Source organism: Erythranthe guttata, chromosome 5, assembly GCF_056151865.1.
Source record: "Erythranthe guttata isolate IM_541 chromosome 5, IM_541, whole genome shotgun sequence".
In the NCBI taxonomy this organism is placed as follows: domain Eukaryota; kingdom Viridiplantae; phylum Streptophyta; class Magnoliopsida; order Lamiales; family Phrymaceae; genus Erythranthe; species Erythranthe guttata.
Window position 1 is genome coordinate 12,849,152 of NC_142537.1, and position 22,571 is coordinate 12,871,722.

The 22,571-nt window shown below is 33.1% G+C and overlaps 1 pseudogene across 1 annotated transcript; it reads right to left on the reverse strand.

The window, feature by feature from the left end:
• Positions 1-4,414: 4,414 nt before the first annotated feature.
• Positions 4,415-20,860, reverse strand: LOC105967371 (labd-13Z-ene-9,15,16-triol synthase, chloroplastic-like; annotated as a pseudogene). The gene is made up of 4 exons (XR_016031169.1): positions 20,779-20,860; positions 20,345-20,661; positions 4,915-5,775; positions 4,415-4,827 (listed from the first exon to the last, which is right to left on the reverse strand). The product of XR_016031169.1 is annotated as a labd-13Z-ene-9,15,16-triol synthase, chloroplastic-like (transcript).
• Positions 20,861-22,571: the final 1,711 nt, after the last annotated feature.

Genomic DNA, 22,571 nt, shown 5'->3' on the forward strand with positions numbered 1-22,571 from the left:
CTAAATGTACCTTAGTGAAGAAGAACGACTTATCATACTTCTTTCAATATTCTTGAATGTTCTATTTTAAATTTTGTATTATTTTAAATTGCTTATGCAAGATTTCACCGTAGGAGACTTTTACTTAAATTATAGATCATATTTTGAATTATGAAATAGACCAAGCTTAATATTTTCAAATGAACAAGCTTACCGAATTTGTTCAAGAGAAAATCTAAATTCATCTAATGATGGTACCAAATGTCTATTTCATAATTCAAAAGAAAACCTAAGAGTCCTCATAGCCTCAATCCCAAATGTCTTACATAACCTTTATAGATGTATATCTTTCAACATCAATTGAATGTTGGTTACGTGAATAACCCTTTATATACACACTTATGTAAATAGTGTAACACATGATCTATTCACTAAATGTGTCTAGGTACAAAGTCAAAATATATTTTAGAACAATTAAAGTGAGAAACAAACATAATTACGTTACTCAACGTACCTGAGATGTAAACTGCAATTATAGATATTAATTTATATAAAGGTGTACTAGTGAAATTAACACTTAGTCTTTTCCCCGTTAATTATTTATTCTTCGTGTGTACGGTCAAAGTTTTATTCTTTATGTTTTACAACAAACCTTATATTGACCGTTCACGAAGAAAAATAAATTAAACCATATCCACTTTCAAGTCAGTGAAACCACACTACCTGAAGTGCTATAAGTGAAAATGAGATTAGACTATTACTTAATGTGCTTACTTATGTTCCTTTTCTTTATACCTTATTTAAACAATAGATATCAAAATCTAATTTGTTGCAACTTTATCGTTTTAAAATAAAACGTATCCTTACTATCTTTAAGGAACCTTCTAGTACGTAGCCCCTAATTAAACCTTATGCCCCTAAAAGTTATTTAAAATCGATGCACCTAATGATCTTAAATTTTATAAATAGAACGGCGATATACTCTAGGTTCTTCTATTGTTCTATCCAAAAAAAAAAATAAAAAAATTCAAGATCTATGCACCACAGTAGGTAATAATAAAAATATTTATGCAACTAAGCACAAAGTCTTATAGGCAGATAATGTGTAAGTATATAAATAAATTAAATAGAGAACGTAAATAAAACCAATATACTCACATGATAATCCAAAGGTGACTTTTCAATTTTAAATAGTTATGGAGTACATCTCAAGATGCCTAGCACAACATTAATATCATATCTTTGGACAGTAATATTAACTGTAAGTGGCACTCTTGTTGTAGTAATCAAGTGCTGACGATAAATCCTGTCAAATAATGAGCCCATCTTTGGATGTCACTTATTATTCACATGGAAACTTAACAATTGTCACACACTTATTACCACAGTTGTATATGTAGTTCGGCCAAATATCAACCTACCTTTGGGTATAATTAAGTATTCGCATGAATTTACATACACATAACATCTTAACATTCTCAATAAGCTAATCTCCACAGAGAGGTCACTTTGGTGGCTTCATGCTTCAATCAGAGTTATCTTAAAAGTCAGACAACTTAATAACAAGTCATTAGATGTACCCAAAAAAATATTTAGAAATTTAAAGTCGTTGTTGAACGCCAAGGCTCTAAAGACATCACCTGAGCGCTAACAGTCTGTATCCAACGCTAAGGTTGCCTCACTGTATTGTTTTCAAATCAAACTCAGTTATATGGTTATTCATAAAAATGAGTATGAATTGAAAACATTGAATCCGTCTTTATTTTGAATTTGAGCTAATGATAATGTGGGGCTCATAATTCAACCTTATATAGATTTAGAGGCCAAAATAAATTTTAACCAATAAATCTAACCTTATATGGATTGGAACTAAATTAATACACTTAATTAGACTTAAATAAAAGCCTTGAGTCAAATATCGAAAAAGTCAATCTTTATTTGGTTAATAGTAACCATTATCCATATTTTGACTCAATAATGATGAAATGACAATGGATCAAAAGACTTATTAAAAATTAATTTGTATCTTTAATTTTGACCCATCTTTAATTTAAGTCTAAACGCCATAATTTTATCATCTGAAAATTCCCCAAATTAGCCTTAGAAAACCGAATTAGAAATTCAAAATGAATTTCACTTTATTGACCAAACAAAACCTTTAATGAATTTAAAAGAATTCACATATTAGTTCGGTCCCTCAAAATAATTGAAATATTTTAAACGGCCCCAAAACCTTAAATTAACTTTTTAACCGTAAAAATAGTCTTTGCCCCAAAACCAGAAAATTTTTCAACTTAAAGGACTGAATTGAAATTTTGAAAGAAAAGCCTTTGGTTAAAAAGGGACCTGAGATTCAGAAATATTTTAATTTGGAGGTTAAAATATATTTTCTGAATTGTATATCGCAGTTTTGAGAGAAAGTTTAAAGATGGGGACTGAAATGTACTTTTCGAAAGCTTTGAGGGCTGTAATACAGATTTTACATTATTTCAAATCGACCCCGGCACAAAATCACGAATAACAAAAATATGGGCCAAATTGAAATATTGCTAAATATTTCAAACTTAAATTAGGCGACCAAATTTGAAATTACAGAAACCCTAAATATGGGGTTAAATTGTAATTTCCAAAAGGTTCATTAATCCTTGTACCCTAATCTTCCAATCCCGCCGCCACCACCATGCCTCAACGCTGACCGTCGGCTGGCCAGAAAATGGCCCCGCCGCGAACGACTATGGGACCACCATCCTACTCGGCCGTACACCACCGCCGGATACAGATAACTCACAAGCATCCAGGTCACCGAAATCCACCGTCGGCGCCCCGGTTGCCCCTTCTGCGAATAATGCCGCCGTGGCGAGACCGAAGCTCCATCGCCGCCCGAAACTTCACGACCAAGAAAACCATAGGGCCGCCGTCGTCTCAGGTTTGAAACTCTATGGCGATGGAGGGTTTTCTTTATTCCATATTCAGATTCACGTGAACAAAATTAAACCAAATGGGATCTGAAGTTTGAACATTAATTGGTGGCATAGGGTGGTGAGATTGAAACTGTGGTAGACTGGTAGGGATTGTTAGAAATTTTATCGTACATACATACGAATCCCAAGAACCAACATGCTTGAATCAACGAGAATTATAAAGAAACATAAACACGGAAGCGTACCTTACATCATTGAATCGAATCTCTGAATGTCAACTGGATTTGGGACAGGTCTTCCAAAGAATCCGCAGTTCCTTAATTATCTCTCTAACCATGGATTTTAGAAAAGCCGGAATGATTGCGTTTCTTTGGGGACCACGACCCTTTATATAACTGTAGAGTCCAGTTATATTATAATTGTGATTCAGCCCCATCAATAAATCACAATTAAGCCCTAATTGTCTCTACACATTAGGCCCATAATTATAGTCTAATACCCATAAGTCCAACCCAATAATCTTTATTAGATCACAATTAATTTGGACTTTCTTTAAGATAGCCATACACATTTACGTCACATATGTGAGCCCACATAATTATTGAAATAATTCCAACAGAGATTTGTTGCTTTTATAGGCTTTTCTTGATAACGAAGTAGTGGAAAACTAATAGGAATCAATTTCTCGCACTTTCCCCCATCAGGATTTGTATTTCGATTTTGGCCATGTAGGGGTCCGAATTATGGAATGTTGCATGAAATAAGAATTGTAGCCATCGAAACTAGCTTCCCAATGCTGCTTGAATTAGGTGATTCGGAGTTCGTATGAGAGAGATATGCTCGAAATTGTGGACACTGCCAAAGTTGTGGCTAGATTTCTTTGATTTATTTCCTTAGTTGCAATTTTTTCCTTTTTTTTTTTTATCATTTTTCCTTCATGGACATTTAATTCTCGTTTATCACCTATTAAACATTAAATAAATCAATTAAAACACAAATATAATTAAATCTAAACAAAAGATCCACGTAAAGTAAACGTATTGAGTGTAAAATCTACACTCAATAATGTCAGGTGTAGCAACACTACGGGTTTCTTCTACCATGCCACAAAGAAGATCGGCGTTTCAGGAGAAGTGCTTAAAAGATCTCGGGAGAGGTCGATCCGCTCTCTGAGGAGAGTTCAACATTGGAGGCATTCAAAAGTGCGGATGGAGGAACTGATGTGAAGATCAACAAGTTCGAGTCATGTGCAAGAACGACGTATAACATAAAAGAGAGAGTCTTTTAGTGTTTTTATTAAGCCAATATTGTACACTTAAATCTGAACTAGTAAAATCTTGTTTGCAGGTGCTTGTGGATGTAGGGTACATTTATATCCGTAAATTTATTAACAGCAATATGTCTCAACAATAATCTATGTTACCAACAATATGTTTCAACGCAAAGACTAATTTCTATAGGCAAATAAAATAACACTTCCTATAAGCTTTTAGAATATTTTTAATTAAGGGCCTCTATTTTGGATTTTTTTTTCCTTTATTTATGTGCATATATGTATACAAATATTTTTAATTAAGGGCCTGAATTCCATTGGACTATCCCAAATGCAAGGGTCTCTATGGACGGCCAACATATTTATAAAGACCCGTGTATTCTTCGGGATAGTGTATCCCCCGATTGTGGAAGATTCGGTAGGCGACTTGGGAATCAGGATGGGTGCCGGTGGATATAAGCGAAGTGTTTCTTTGATAATTGCTTCCAAATATTTCAATTTCGGAATATGGAACTCTTCGACAATGTTGTTCGATCCCACTACTTCGGATAATTCTTTTTGCGCCTTGCTCATGAGCTCGGGATTATTCATTAGGTCAGCAATTGCCCACTCAACTGTCCTTGTTGTACTATCAGTCCCGCCTCCCACGATATCCTATATAAGATAACACATATTTAGAATTCGATAATTAGTCGCTGACTGTAATCAAATTTATTTCCTAATTTAGTTTAGAATACGTACGGCTAACATGGCCTTGATTGTTGTATGACTAATTGACATGGCAGAATCTTCACTCTTTTGAAGCCCTAACAGGATTTGGAGAAAGTCCTTCCTTCCGGCCTCTCTCTTGATTTCTCCGGACGATTTGTTCTTGTATTATGCAATAACAGCTTCGAAAATCGTGTCCGTGGATTGCAAGTAACCCTCCATCTGTTTCTTTATTCCTTGCAAATCAAACCTGGCAAGAACTGGAAATAAATCAGAAACATTTGGCTTTCCCAATAATTCAAGAATCTTCGAGACTAGGACAGAGAACTCTGCTTCCATTTTTTCGCCTAGTTCCCCTTCCACTATCCCGCCCCACAACATGTTCATTACGAGATAAAGTGAAGTTCGGAAAGTCAAATGGCCAATTTGAATGGGCTTCCCCACGTTGGCTTGCACGAATCTGACGGCATTTCTGACCACGTCCTTACGAAGAGCGTTCGATGCCTCGAGGCTCGTTTGACTCATCATTTCTTGAATAAATATTTTTCTCATAAAAACCCAATGGGAATTGGGATTGGAGAAAATTATGTCTTTTCCGCCGTAAGAGGAAACGAGTGCCGCGACGGTAGTGTCACGAGTAGCAAAAATCGCGTCTTTGTTGCGGACCACCTCTTTCACAAGGGATGGTGAACTTATCACAACACAAAGTTTGCTACCGAGATAAATCTTAAAGATTGGACCATATTTGTGTCCTAAATCGGTGAAAGTTTGGAGGAAATTTTTGCCGAGAAACGGCAAATATCCGAGGATTGGAAGCCCACGTGGACCGGGTGGCAAAGGAGGAGATTTTTTAAGGAAGGATTTCAAGTACCAGAAAATGGAGGACAATGACAGTTAACACAGAAAATAAGGGTTTTTTGCAAAAACTACCCTTGTGTAAGTTCTAATTGTTAAATAAGACCTCGTGTTAAAAAAATTAGCACATACCACCCTATGAAAGTTAGTCAAAGCTAATAAGGTCCCTATGAACCGAAAGTGTGCTACACGCGCGAATTGTGCGACTGAGGTTGTGCTTTTAACGTGAAAAGACACAATTATCCTTTATCATAAATTTCAAAAATTATAAATTCACCTCAAAATCTTTATGAGGCCCAAAACAAAATTCTCAGAATTTTCAATCCAGTCCCTAATATTTTCAAAAAGGCCATCTCTCCAAAATATTCCCCCAGTCTCTCGTCTTTTCTCTGTTCGCTCGTTTCTGAGCGCTCCTGTCATCACATGGAATTGGACGGCTCCGATGACCCCATTAACGCCACCATTTCAGCGACAGAGCTCGTACCGTAAATTGGTCCGGCGAAGGGCGGCGTCCAATCTATTTGGGTTATCGATCGGACTTTTGTTGCCAACTTTATCGGAGCAATTGAAACAAAAATAGACGCCGCCGTCGATATGGACTGGGGAATGGAGAAGTTTTTTAGGGTGGGGGGCTGATATGGTGGTGGTGGTGCGGTGGCGGGGGCTGGAGAGGAAGAAGGCTGGTTTTGGGTGGGGGAGGAGTGGGAAAAAATAAAAATAAAAATAAAATTTATATATTGATTTTCATTTTCATTTTCAATTTATTTTAATTATATAATATTAAATTTATATTTTTGCTTATAAAATTAAAATGTTATTAAATATTAATTTGGATAGTTTAGTCATTTTATTCAAGTCAACATAAAATTTTGAAGCAAGGGGCAGTGAACTTTGTAAAACACAACATAAGGGGGTTCTTGCTAATTTTTATAACATGAGGACTTTTTTAGCAATTCGAAGTAACACAGGGGGTTATGTGCAATTATCTCCAGAAAATAATATTGCTACTACATACAAATGATCCATGATGTTTAATTTGGTATACCTCTCCAATTGGTTTTCGTTTCTATCAAATTTATAAGTGGGTCGATACATAATACATGTATGTTTATATTTAATTCCACACTCCTGAAGCATGGCAAATATAAAAACAACTTTTAATAAACAAATATTATTAACCTAATATCTTCAACAACTGCGGGTATTGGTTCCATAAACACATGGCTACTATATTATATATAAAACAACAAAAAATAAACAAATATTATTAAGCCATCTTGTAATATACCTACAAGTCCTTATCTTTACCTTTATGAAGCGACCGGTTTGGTTCCATTAAATTCATCATTTTATTTAAGGGCGAATGGCAAAAAGGTCCATCACATTGGACTTAAATGCATTTGGGTCCATAAAAAAATAGTCTCTCAATTAAACTCATCACCATATCTTTAGTCTAAAATACCCATATAGTTTTTATCAATTCCATTCATTATGCTCTAACTTCCTTAATATTACACATTGACCCCGGATTTAAACAAATATATCACATTAACCCCCAAAATATTTTTTTTCTATGAAAATAATTTTTTTTCTGAATTTTCTTTTTCCGGCCAGATTCCGGCGTTGACTTTTTTTTTTAATTTTGTTTTTTCTTAGAAAAAAATATTTTAATTAATATTACTGTCTTGACTACTAAATTACTGTCTTAGACAGTAATATTACTATTAGGACAGTAATATTATGAATATTATTTTCCCGAAGAGTAATATTATTAATATTATTGTTTAAAACATTAAATTATTGTTGGAGACAGTAAGTTAGCAGCCAATGCAGTAATATTAATTAAAATGATTTTTTTAAGAAAAAAAATTTCAAAAAAAAAAAGAAGTCAATTAACTGTTAAATTACTGTCTCCGACAGTTGAATAACTGCTGGAGACAGTAATTTAGCAACGAATACAATAATATTAATTAAAAAAAATTAAGAATAAAAAAATCAATTAACAGTTAAATTAATGTCTCCGACAGTTAAAAAACTGCTGGAGACAGTAATTTAGCAACGAATACAGTAATATTAATTAAAATATTTGTAAAAAAAGTCAATTAACAGTTAAATTATTGTCTCCACCCTGGGATGTGATTAAGAGAAACTGATCTTCAGTTAAATAACTGCTGGAGACAGTAATTTAGTAGCAAAGACAGTAATATTAATTAAAATATTTTTGAAAAAAAAAAAAGTCAATTTACAGTTAAATTACTGTCTCCGACAGTTAAATAACTGCCGAAGACCGTAATTTAGCAGCCAAGACAGTAATATTAATTAAAATATTTTTTTTAAGAAAAACAAAATTATAAAAAAAAAAAAAGTCAACACTGGAGACCCGACGGTCAACGGCAATTGACCGGCTGGAAAACATTTCTGGGAATAAAAACTTTTTCAAAAAAAAAAAAAAAAGTCAACGCCTGTCAACGCTGTCGACAGGCTGTCTCCGGTGGTGGCGGGTCAAAATTAAAATTAGGGTTAAAATTGGTTAATTGATGAAATTGGGGTGTAAATCATGAAATTTGAATTAAATTGGGTTTCAATGAATTTGGGGTAATTTTGGTTTATATAAAAGGATTTTCCTTATTTGCAAATAAGTTTGAATGAGCTGGATTTATTTGAAAGACAAAAAAGTTGGATGTCCCTCTTTTAATTAAGTGCCCTTGTCATGGGCCTATTGGTGTCATTTGCCATTTATTTAATAGGGTTATTTTACATATCCCTAGCCACCAAATAAATTAGGGATAAATTCTAGGGCTGGGCAAAAATTACCGAATACCGATTACCACGGTATACCTACCAACAATTACCGAATAAATACCGAACTATCGGTTACCACTACATTTGGTACGGTATCGGTACCGTACCATTATCTTACGGTATGGTAGCGGTATTGTATCTTCAAAACCATGGTAATACCGTACCGTACCGTAACTTTGTATTTTAAAAATTAGTTAATATATTTTACCCTTTATATTGTAAATATTAAAAATATAGTCAACAAGTATTATAAAATAAAAATAAAAAACAAGAATAAACATATGATACATATTATATATATTATATATACATAATTCTATTTTTTTTATTATTTCCATATATTTATTCAAACTCAATATTTAATTTGGTTCTCGTTAAAGTTAATTTAGTTTCAAAGTCCAACTAATCTCTTATTGGTGGAATATTTTTTGCCATAATTTTCTTCTCCCTTTTTTCCCCCCTAAGTTCTCACCCTTTTGTTTCATTTGCATTATTACAACATAATTTTTTTTATTTATCTTACTTAAACCATGAAACTTTTTGCTCATTAGTTTCTACAATTTTTCTATACATATCTTAGTAATCATTAGTTAATTGAAGCAACATACGCTATTACGGTCGTATAATGTATATTCATGTAAATTGTTTGATTACCATATTCATTTGCTTAATTTGTTGTATTTATGCATTTAATTAGTATTCATCTTAATTATTGTATCATCCGAGTTCATCAACAAAATGACGTACGGTAGATTACCACGTACCGATCATACCGTACCGAAACTAACGGTATACCGAATAACGGTATACCGCAATTGTTGGTACGGTAACGGTATAGAATTTTTCAATACCGAAAGATACGGTAGGTACACGGTATTGAACAAAATGTTCGGTAACCGTACCGAAACCACCCCTAATAAATTCAATCCCAAATCTTTCTTTACATACTCATAGAGAAGCGAAAGTACTATACAAGCCTAGCCTTATATTAAATTTTCGACCAAACTGCATTCAACATTTCTGGTGTTGCATTTATCATTTTCGCTGATTTATTTATTTATTATTATTTTTATTTTTTTAATAATAATAAACATGTTTGTTAAATATATATATATATATATATATATATATATATATATATATATATATATATATATATATATATATATATATATATATATATATATATATATATATATATATATTTTATAAATATTTTAATTTTCTTTTAATTTAAAAAAAAATTATTTTTTTTTTAATTTTTTTTTAATTTTCAAAACAATATGTTCATTGTACTGAAAATAACTACATGTAACTGTAGTACCTATAGTAATTCGGAGTTATGTTCGTTTTTTACCCTATATTTTTAGTCGACCAATTGTATACACACACGAATACCGGCTTATACAAAAGAAATTCATGTACCCCAACAAAAATTTACAAATTTCAATATTTTTATTATAAATCACCTCAGAACCAATAAAATACAAATCGAAAATACACAAATATATGCTTATGTAACTACATGTTACTATATGTATAGTAATGTATACAGTCTGTTGAACACTGTAACTTGAAGCACATGTAACTTCAACCAAAATTTTGACACCTTGAATGAGAGGATCAATGGTTTTCATTAAGCTGCAATTCCAAAAAAAATAAAAAATTTACTTTAGTGCAAATCAACAAAATTTGAAGAAACGTCAAAACACTCAAAAATCAACAAACGCTAAGAGATCGAGAGATAGAGAGAAATGTTATTGTTGGGAAATGCTACACATTTTAAATCAAACAGACAGTGACTCCTCACCCCCCTCGCCTCCTACCAAAACCCTAGTTGCCGCTAATAACCACCCACGGTTCCGCGCGCCCACATATGCAAAAAATTATAGAAATAAATCACAAAACATAAAAATAACAAAATTACCATCAAAATAAAGATCATGAAGAGAGGAATCCAACGTGGGTAGGCCGTCAAATTTCGACTGGTGGAACACAAAATACACATCTGGCAAGACCACCGTCGTCGAATGAACAAAAATTGCAGAAACAAATCCAGCGCCTCCAAACTGAATGAAATCACCACGAAAAAAAAGAGCTCGGCGAGAGGAATTCAAAGGTAGTTAAACCATCGAATTCCGACCACCGGAGAGAGAGTTATGACTCCGGGAAGCAATTTCGCCGGTGGGAGGTTTGTGGAGGCGGGATTTTGAATCTGGGAGAGGAAGAGAGAGACCGAAATGTGTTGGGCTAGGATTTAAAACAAATTTTAAAAGGGTAATATAGGGACTTCAGGGTGGCCCAGCGGGTATGTCAAAATATTTTCGAAATGAGGGGGGTTTCCCCTAGAGTGTAATCCACGTGGTAGTTAGTTCTATATAATTTAGAAATAAGGAGGGTCTACGAAATAATCCCGATTTAAATTGAGTTTGAGAACCGATGACAAGTGTAATAACTTAAATAAAGCTAATGGTCTCGTAAGGGTGGTCTAATGGTTGCAGCAAGTGAGCCTGTGTTAATTGATCCCGGTTCGAATTTTCTTACTAATGGTCATCAGGTCGAGCGCGTCATACATAGTTAGCCTAGTGTGATTTACGTCTCTCGTATAATTTGTAAGTTATTGGACGAAAGTATTAGTTTACTCAATGCACCTATATAATTGATTCTAGATTCTGTCATTACCAATAGAAATAAAATAAAATAAAAGTAATTAGGATTTAGTTATTATAATAAACTCCCACTCGAGAAGCATGGCTAATAAAAAAACAAAAGATGCTTATCAACTTCTATGAACAAAATTATAATCGATCTCGGACCCATATACGCACGTCACGCAGTTGACTATCTTGAGGCGGTGTTCAATTGAAGCGGTGTTCACTAATTTATATGGGTTTGTTTTGGCTGAGATTCACCTACTATGCTTTAATTAAATAATTAATTTAAATTTATTGTTACACAGTTTTATTTGGAGAATAATCGAAAAAAATGCATTCATTATGAATAGAACTTGAGACATCTTAGTGCAATATTCAACACTGCTAACCATTAAAGCACATTAACTTATTAAAATATATTTAACCACAATTGTAGATAGTGACTTTTTATTTTTTATGGTTTAAAAATTGCTATTTGTAGTTCAAACCTAATCCCTCTCTCTCTAGAAAAAAACCTCTCTCATTAACAATAAAACCTAATTTGGCATAAAATCATTTTTGTTGAAGTGATATACGAACACAAATGAGCTCATCAGATGAAGATCGGAATACACATCATAATGAGGTAAAAATTTTGTCATTTCGTTCGAAAAATCTGAACAGAAAGGGCAAACGCCCAACCCGGGCGCCCGAAGATGTTTTACACGCCCAAGTTGGGCGTGCAAACCACCGATCCATGCCCATTTCGGGCGTGCAAAACACCGGTCCACGACCAAACCGGACGTGTGTAACAGCTTCCCGCGCCCGGCTTGGGCGTCCCCCCCCCCCCCCCCCCCCCCCCCCCGTTTTATTTTGCTTTTTATGTTTTTTACGTTTTTCTAGGAAACCAACACAATACGGCTGAAGTCGAACATTTTACAACAACTCAATTGTTTGACTCCAAGGACGAGCTGGTAGATTGGGCGAGGTTCGTTGCTAGAATTTTTTTTGTAAAGTTGGGTAAAAGAAGTGGCCCTTAGTACTTTATTATGTCGAACTTAGTACTTTATTATGTCGGACGTAGTACTTTATTGGATTGACAAATCTGAATTAAAAAAAACCAACAATCCTAATCAACAAAACCGAATAAAAAAGAAAACCAACAATCTAAATCAACAAAACCGAATAAAAAAACCAACAATCCTACATCAACAAAATCGAACAAAAAACAACAACCCAACATCATCAAATCCGAAAAAACAACAATTTTGCAGTAGTTTCATCCACCGGATCCGCAGGGTGACGAATCATAGGCCTCTTTCCTTTTCTGATCTTCAGTTTTTTAACCCAATTAGACATCCTGGAAATATAACATATATTCAAATAAGTAAAACTTAAATAAAAAAAATAAAAAAAAATGCTGAATGCCCATACCGAGCACCCAAACCGGAACCGGATGCCCAAACCGGGCGTTCACCCAGCATTTTCCACGCCCAAACCAGACATGAAAAATGCTGGTGAACGCCGTGTTTGGACGTTCACTACCAAAAAAAAGGGCTATTGGGACGGACGATTTAGTCACGAAATTGAAGAAAATCTATCACAAAAGCTCTTTTGTCACACATATATGACCGAATTGTTTTGTCAGAAAAACCTTCGTCACAAAATAAATTTGTGACTGATTTTTCTTGTCCGTCACAGTTTTTATGACATATATGTCCGTCGCAATTATAAACAGTCCGTCTACGTAATCTACAGTCTCCGAGTATTGTGACGGATTTCGTCACAAACCTTTTTATTGGTCATTAATGTGTCACAAATCACTAAGAATTTCCATCACTTATCCGTGATAGACGCCGTCATAAACCACGTCCGTCACAAATAATCCATCCGGAAAATCGATCACAAATAATCCATCTGGAAAATCGGTCACGCGGAACGCGATTGATTTCTAAGATCACTTCCGGACAAATAATTCATTCAGAACCTCCGTCACAAAATTCCATCACAAATATCCCGTCACAAATCTGTTACAAATATCTAATTATCTTTCGGTCACAATTCCATCGTCGATGCAGGAAGTTTCGCTATTCGCTATTCAAAGCTATTTTAGTTTTTTTATACCTGTTATCTGAATATTTCAAAATTTCATTCGACTTCAAAATTCTTGATAATAAACACAAAATCTACTACAAAACTAACAAAAAGCAGAAGATTCCAAATAAATTCTCACTGAAAATTCTTAGAACACCAAATTCATATACGATTCCACAATAGTCAAAACATATAATACATAGAACGGAAGAAAAATTGAATGAGTTTTGCATTAAAATTGAAGAAAGCCACCAAAATTTTCAATTCAATCAATACATGTTAAAAAAGCTATTTCTTCTATAACTACGTTCGAGATCAATATCATTCACATTTACATGCTTTGATGCAGAAAACTGGTTTCGATCAGACCGCTTCTGCATTGAGACCTCAAATTTGAACTCGAAAAAAATTTACACGAGACCCTGCGAGCAAATAAATTTATTTAACAATCAGTAAATTCCAATGTGCAATGTGCAGGTTTCATGAATATGGAAAAAGAATTCATAATTATTCCCTTATACTTACTGATGTGTAATCTATCACAATATGACAGATTTATGACAGAGTTTTGTATGACAGATGTGTGATAGCGATGAAGTAACGACGGATCAATGACAAACCTTGAATGTGACGGATTTACGACTGAAATGTATGTGACAGATATGTGATGGAAACAGGATTGTGACGAATTAGTGTCCAATATTAGTCAAACTGTTACTTCTTTAAAAATATTATGCCCGATTTGTGACCACACTATTTTCTGTCATAAAATATGTCACCGATTTGTGACAAAACTAATTTATGTCAAACAATATTTTACTGAAATGTGACAAAAGTTTGGTTGTCACAAAATTCGTCGCAAAATTAGTCACGTACTCGTCACAATCAATTTGCAGAGTTTTTGTAATGGAAGAAGTCACAAATTTGTCACTAATTCGATCACTAGTTGTGACAGATTTAGTATGTCACAAATTTTCCGTTACAAAAGCCATGTTTTTTGGTAGTGGTTCACCAAGCGCAATTTTGGAGAAAAAAAAACAGCCCTACAATCGATTATTAGGGGCTGTTTAACATGAAATTACACCCAAAATTTCCTACCCAACGCAATAAAAACGTTTATGAGTTGAAAATACCTCAAAATTTCGATAAATTTGGCTTGTTTTTGCTTTAATTCGAATTTTTTGATATTCTTTTTCAACTGTTTCGGTTTTTGGGGGGAGTGGGTGGGAGAGGGGTTGCAGTGAGAGAAACGGTTTTGGGGTATGAAGTGCAAATAGCAAAATTCTAACCCCAAAAAGCATTTCACTTGTACATTGGTAAAACACAATATAAAATGATAATAAATGTAAGTATTTAAATTATGTTAAATAAAATATTGATTGCGGCATTCATTTTTATTAAACGATATTAAATAAATTATTTACACATTTAATATAATAAAGTTTGAAAAATATAAAGAATTGTGGTTCAATATCCCAAACATCTGTCATTAATTTTACAATATTAAAAATATTAATAAACTTCACTATTTAAAAATATAAAGAATGCTCAATTAAATATAAACAAATGCATAACTTAATCCAAGCTCACTTATGTTATTAAATTAATAGTGTGACAAATCCAAATAAAAAAAATAAAATAATATGTTTATTTAGAAAAAATAAATTATATCTCATTCCAATGAGTTTTCTTATTTTAAAATAAAACTGTATACTCCAAATACTATATTGTGATTTTTATTTTAATATTTAATTTAATCAAATAGTAAGATGTGCTGGAAGCTATCCTGTCAAATCATGCTATCATGCCATTCATGCTAGCCTTACCACTACTGGTCATCGCTCGGAGAGTGGTCCGTCTTTGAGTTGTGATGAGCGCAAAGAGATGTGGAGAATGGTGTGGAATTTGAAAATCCTTTCCAAGATCAAGCACTTTGTATGGCTCCCTGCTTATGCAGAGCTTTTCCGACGTCACATCTCAAATTCTCCATTTTGCATTTTGTGTAATGATCAACCGGAAACGATTTTACATGTGGTCCTTGGCTGCCGAAGTGTATTGCAGCTATGGTTGGGTTCACCTTTCAACTTGAAGCTCAATGGTGAGTTTTCATCATCCTTCTGGACATTGCTACAATTCCGAAAAATGAGTTTGAACAATGATGATTTTTTACATGCCGTGGTGGTGTGCTGGAAGCTATGGGAGCAGCGGAATAATATCATCCATGGACAAACCAGATTACGAGTTGATGAGTTGGTGCCTTGGTGCAAAAGCTATTTGATTATGTTTAACAAGGCACGATCTCCTACCCTCCCCTTAAAAGAACGGCCGTATCCCATAGCCTAGCAGCCTCCTCCACATGGGGTCGTTAAGGTTAATTATGATGTTGTGATTCCGTCGGGCCGCAATTTAAATTCATTGGGGTAGACGATATGGTGGAGCATGGGAATGATACATTGTATGATTCGTCCAGTTGAAGGGGAAGCCCACGCCGCCCTTAAAAGCAATCCTAAAAGCTCGTCGAGGTTGGTCAGCCGTTATTATGGAAGGGGATTGCTTGAATATCATCGGAGCCCTTCAAGACGACGACCATTCTCTCACATCCTATGGTGCTTTTTATAGAGGAAATTAAAATTACTGCCAAATCTTTTAATAGTTGCTCGTTTTCTTTTGTTAAACATCATTGTAATCAACTTGCTCACTTCCTTGCTAGGGCTTCAGACTTAGCTTGTCTGGAGGGTTCATCCGTACCTCCCAACTTGGCATTTTATGCCCAATAAATGCTCATTGTTTCTCTTTGAAAAAAAAATAATCCTTTCAATTAGTAAACATTATTCAAATTTTTTAATCGATTAAGCTTAACTATTGACAAGAACGTATTACATAATTGATTTAACTATTTATAACTAATGTCTAATATCTATTTAACACAATTTTATCCTGAACATAATAAATTTAATTCATAACACACTTAAGAATCAAATCGTAAATCGTAATATTTTATTTAAGCGTAATATTTGAACAAATAAAGCTCAAGTCCTTTCAATTCTTAAACATTATTCAAAGATTTGAATCGATTAAGCGCGCTCAACTATTGACAAGAACGTCTTAATAAAATTAACTATTGGTAATTAAAGTGTAATATATTTTTAATTCAATTTTGTCATAAAAAATAAAAATCTAAAATACGTAAGAATCAAATCACAAGATTAACTTAAGTGTAAGATTTGAATCAATTAAGCGCAAGTCCTTTTAATTTGTAAATATTATTCAAATATTTGAATCGATTAAGTTCAACCATTTACCAGAATGTATTAATCGAGTTAACTATTTATAATTAAAGCCTAATATCATTTTAATTCAATTTTCAGAAAAAAATAATAATAAATTTAATTCGTAAAATCGTAAGAATCAAATCGTAAATTGTAAGATTTAATCAAACCACGAACCGATTAAATATTACGATTTTTACAAATTAAATTATATTAGTTTTTTTATGATAAAATTCAATAAAAAAAATACTAAACTATAACTATACATAGTTTGATTAATACCCTATTGTAAATTGTTGAGTTTAACCGATTCAAATATTCGAATATTGTTTACGAATTGAAATGACTTGATCTTAATCGATTCAAATCTTTGAATATTGTTTTCGAATTGAAAACTCATGAGCTTAATTGATTCGAATCTTACGATTGAATTAAATTTTACAGTTTAATTAAATCTTACGATTTACGATTCAATTCAAACATCAAATTCTTCCGAAATTCATTTTTAAATTACACGAGTTGATCAGCATTTCCTTATATTCTTATAATATATTATATATAGATTTTTTAATATTGGATTTTTTAATATATAATAATAATTATATGAGAATTAGTAATTTATTTAGCATTATTTATATAAGTTTTATAATCATTATACATTGTAGCTTTCTGATGTAAATGCGTATTGTTAGTTTATTTTCAATAATGTGTTGTGTCTCAATGGTAAGTATTCTTGTATGCTTTAACATGGTCACAAGTTTGAGTTTTGCATGATCCAATTTTGGACAAATCATTAAAAATTCAATTGTATTGCTGGGACACGTGGTGCGATTTAAAAGACATATCTCATATGAGCTGTTTGGATCTCACACAAACCCTATCTATCTATTTTTTTCTATAAAAGTGTGGATAATTGATGAGATTTCTTCCCTTTGTGTGTACAAAATTACCATTTGGCTAATAATTATCTTCAAGGTCAATATAGTTAAAATACATTACAATTACAAAGTTAAAATAAAACAAATGCTATTCATAGTTCGAGTTTTACTAACTTTATTTCATTTGCAACTTTTACTAAAAAAAACCAAAATCCTCTCAAACCTTTTTCAAACTCTCACCAATTAAACAAGCAATTCCGACAATATTTTGAGATAAAAGAAATTAGGTTTGTACTTAAATTTAACGTTTCATTGTTGTTGAATTGAAAAATTCCATCAATTACGAATAAGTTTATGATTGAATAGGAAAAAGGAAAAAAATCACCGATTTTTCGTGCTACGAAGCACGAAATTGACTTCTTTGTTTCGTTCTATGTAGCACAAAACAAAGGCAATTTTTAAATTTTTGGTTTGTTTCATGTATATTTACGTGAAACCGAAACTTCTGTTTCGGGCAAATCTATGTGAAACAGTGCAAAAGTATTTTTTTTGTTCCATTTCGTGTGAAGTTACACGAAATGCAAGGTTGCATTTCGTGTAGTCTCACACGAAATGGAAAAAAAAATTTAAAAAAAGATTATTTCGTGTAAGATTACATGAAATGCAACATTGCATTTCATGTAATTCTACACGAAATGCATTAAAAAAGACGAAAGTCGACCAAAACGCGTTTTTGACCTTCGAATCGAAATTGGTTTCGCTCATATTGATAATTGTTGTGTTTTAACTGATAATATCATAAAAAATATTGACGATTTTCAAAGTTTTAAAATTTGGAGGTTAAGAGAATTTGGAGAAAAGGTTAAACAGTTTTTCAACAAATGTGTCAAAATCGCACTGCAACTGGGAAAAAATGCACTATGAATAGTAAGCCCCAAATAAAATTAAATTTCTAAATCTCCCGTGCCTTTCACAAATTAGAGCATCTCCAATGCTAGACTCTAAAGAAACTCTGAAAATCCAAATGTGAATCTTAAAATTTTCTTTATCATATTTGGAAAGATTGAAATTCTCTACAGCAAATTCTTCTACAATGCAACACTCAAGACTCAAAATATTTTCTTAGAAAGTAAAAGAAAAATTGTAATAAATGATGAGTTGGCACTTTAGAGATCCTCAAGACGACACTCCAATTTCCGAGTGTCATGTTAAGAATCTCTAAAATCACAAGTGCCACCTCATTGCCACGTCATTTAGAGATTTTTCTTAAGATTTGTGTTGAAGATGATTTTTGAACAAAAATCTCAAAATATCCTATATGGCATTGTAAATATTAGAGATTAAGTTTAGAAATTGTACCGACCATGTAATTGTTCCAAAAAAATAATTACATTGCCATGTCATAGTACCTAAAATATGCCTCACAACTTAAATTCTAGAAATAAAAGAGTCTTTGCGACCTAGAAGTTACTTTAATAAATAATTAGTAACTACCATGTCATAATTGTAGAAACCCAGTCATCATGCGATATTTCCTTCCCTTCTCATAATTCGTAATCACCCAATTTCACTACTCCTTTGTTCCATCACCAAAAGAAGAAAAGGAAAAAAAAACTGTCAGCAAATCTTAAATTGAAGAAACAACATTATACGAAGAGTCATTTCTTCTCTATTCTAATAAAAAAAAAATACATGAGAAAAACATTGAGGTCAAAATTACAAAATAAATTATATTGACTTAATAACATTTCCTATATTACTCACAATCACATATGTTAACAAACTGTACTCCATGTATATATATGCACATTATAATTCAATTCCATATCTATGAAGCAAATGGATAGAATCCACTTCACACCAATATGTTTTCATTTACGTATTTTTCTATGCTACATCTTTAAATGTCAATTCCATCCTTAACATGTGTTTCTTACAATACAATAAAGTAACCAACTATGGCTCTTGCTTCTATGCTTCAAATAAGGGACTTACAAGTAACGCCGAACTGTAGGACGCTTAAACTAAAAGATTTACGAGTTGGGAGTGAGATAAGATACGAGACATACTTCATTAAAAAGGTGAAAAAAATAATTACGATGGACGAACAGGTAAGTACGGCAACACTAAAAATATTTTATTCTTCCAACTTATACAATATACCATTTGAACACCAATTTACCTGAGAAAAATGGTTGCAGGGTTATCGTATTGGGGTCGTAATATTTAAAGACGATCTACCATATTCGATGGTTGTTTCTCCCTCCATAAGTCTACATAATCTTTAACGAAGTTGTTAAGAATCGAAACCTTTCGTATTTTTTTGCACACTCACATTTTGAAATGGTGTTTAGAAAAAATAGCATTGTCAATGAGGCTCCAACACCAATTGAGGATGACGACAATATCAAATTTAATTTCGTGGACTTCAAGGATATAGATATCAACATCCACGCTAAAAATTCAAATGGTATTTTTTTTCCATATTGATTACTAAGGTTATTGGTATCATATTGATTTTGTTACGATTTGTTCTTACAGATGTTTATGGTATACTCACCAAAGTAAAATAATAGAAGATAATAACTTCATTCAAGGGCGGCAAAAAGAATGTCCGAGAAATAACCATAGTTGACAAAGAGTAAATAAAATATATAAATATTACTATCATTTTTTCATAAAAAAAAGAACAGGTACCAACTTTGGCAATCATTTATCTCACAACTATTGTTCCATAACAGTCAATCTGTGGGAAGATATAGCACAACTACAGCAACAAGTAAGATCTCTGTTCCTTCTTCTTTTCTCATATACACACAACAGTCAAAATTGCATCTTTTGAAACCAATTGACAACACAAAATCATCAAACCTTCTATACCAATGCCTTGGACTTTGCTTGAGGCCATATAATGCTTTCTTCAACAACACACCTTATCTTGATTAGATTCCTCAATGAATTCCTCTGGCTGATCCATATGAATCTTCTGTGCCAAATTACCATGTAAAAAAGTTGTTGTAACATCCATCTGTTCGAACTCAAGGTCATACTGAGCTACTAGTGCCAACACGATTCTGATTAAGCAATATTTTACCACTTGTGAAAATATTTCACGAAAATCAAGTTCTTTCACCTGTGAGAATCCCCTAACAACCAATCTATCCTTGTACCTAGGCCTCTCCACACGAGGGATTCCCTCTTTCTTCTTGAAGAGCCATCTAAACTCGTTAGCTTCTTCCCACTTGGTCTCTTAACCAAGACCCATGTCTCATTCTTCTTCAATGAAGCTATTCTCTTCTCTCATAACTTCAATCCACATATGCATTTCCTTTCCCTTAATTGCTTCTTGGTAAGTGGTTGGCTCACCTTCTTCAATCTCAGAAGCAATATTGAGTACATAGGACATAACAACTTGTCCAAATCTTGTAGGTGGTTTAATTTGCTTCATGTTCTATCTCTGGCCAAGTGATAATTTCTCAGATAATCCTCTGATTCAGAACTCTGACTGTGAGATTCTTCCTGAGCATCTGTTGCCACAACCTACTCAACAGTGGTTTGTTTTAGAAACTCCACATCAATCTGAGCTAGGGGTGGTTTATTTTTTTTTTACCAAATTTCCCTACCATCACGTCGCCCTACCAAACCCTACCGGTTCTCTACCGAATTATTACCGTACCCTATTGTACCATACCAAAATATTTTGGTAGGGCGATGACTCAATATTATTAAAATGGTATTACCTTACTGTACCAAAATATTATTAATAAATAATAATAAATAAAATAAAATTTTAATAATTTATTTATTATATATGAAAAGTGAACATAGTATTTTAACTAACTACTATTAGCTAAATTTAATTATACTCCTTAGGTATGTCAAAAATATTTTAAACTGCTTTCACTGATGATGATATAATTGATGTTAAATGTTTTAATGTTATAATTTTATTTAAGAAATATTTTATATTAGGTAAATTAAGAACATGTATTTGGAATGCTTATATTTTAAATATTAGTTTTGTACATTTTAAACTTGTATATACCTTCAATTGCTTTGGAAAAATGATATTCAATTCAGACTTAAATAGTAGTTAACATAAATTGGTAATTACTATTACCATACCCTACCGTACCGACTTTTGGTATACCGAAGTTTTTGGTAGGGCAAGGGTAAAGAATTCATAATACCGAAATTTTGGTAATGGTTGTGATTCGTAGGATTTGGTACGGTTGCCCTACCAAACCCATACCTAATCTGAGCACCATCACTTGAAGTTCCTTTAGCAGACAGATATCCATTCATCTTTGCCATCTTTGATTCATCAAAGACTACATCCTTATATACTCACAATACACTTCTCTTGACCAGGTTCCAGACACCATAACTTAAATCCCTTAACCCCAGTTGGATAACCAATAAAGGCACATTTGAGGGATCTAGGTTCTAGTTTATCACCTTTAACATGACCATAGGTTACACAACCAAAGACCTTAAAATTACTAAAATTAGGAGGCTTACCGTACCATTTCTCATATGGAGTTTTCAACTCAATAGTTGTGGACGGACTTCTATTGATCAGATATGCTGCTGTCGCCACAGCTTCTCCCTAGAACTTCTTTCGCAAACCAGCACCAGTAAGCATATGTACTCTCTTCAGAATGGTTATATTCATTCTCTCAGCCACTTCTTTTTGTTGAGGAGTGTGTCCTACTGTCCTGTGCCTTGTGGCGCCCCTAACTTTGCAGAGATCATTGAAGTCACTAGAAACAAATTCGAAGCCATGATGTATTTGATCTCGAGGCTGCTAAGCCAGCATGTGAAATGAAAGGTATTGTTCGAGTTCGAGATTATGACCTCAAATGCTACAATTTGCTTCATGATTGATTCTCCACTTCCACTAGCCAATCCATGAACCTCTGAAATGCTTCATCCCTAAATTTCAGAATAAAAGTCCATAGGGTTCTTGAGTAATCATCTATGATTGAAATGAAGTATTTGCCACTACCAAGAGTTTATGTCCTAGCTGGTCCCTACAAGTTAATGTGAGCATAATCTAAAGGCCTTTTTGTAGTGTGTGATCCAGTACCAAAATTGATCCTCTTAGCCTTTCCATGAACACATAACTCACAGAACTCTAGCTTATTCACCTTGTCCTG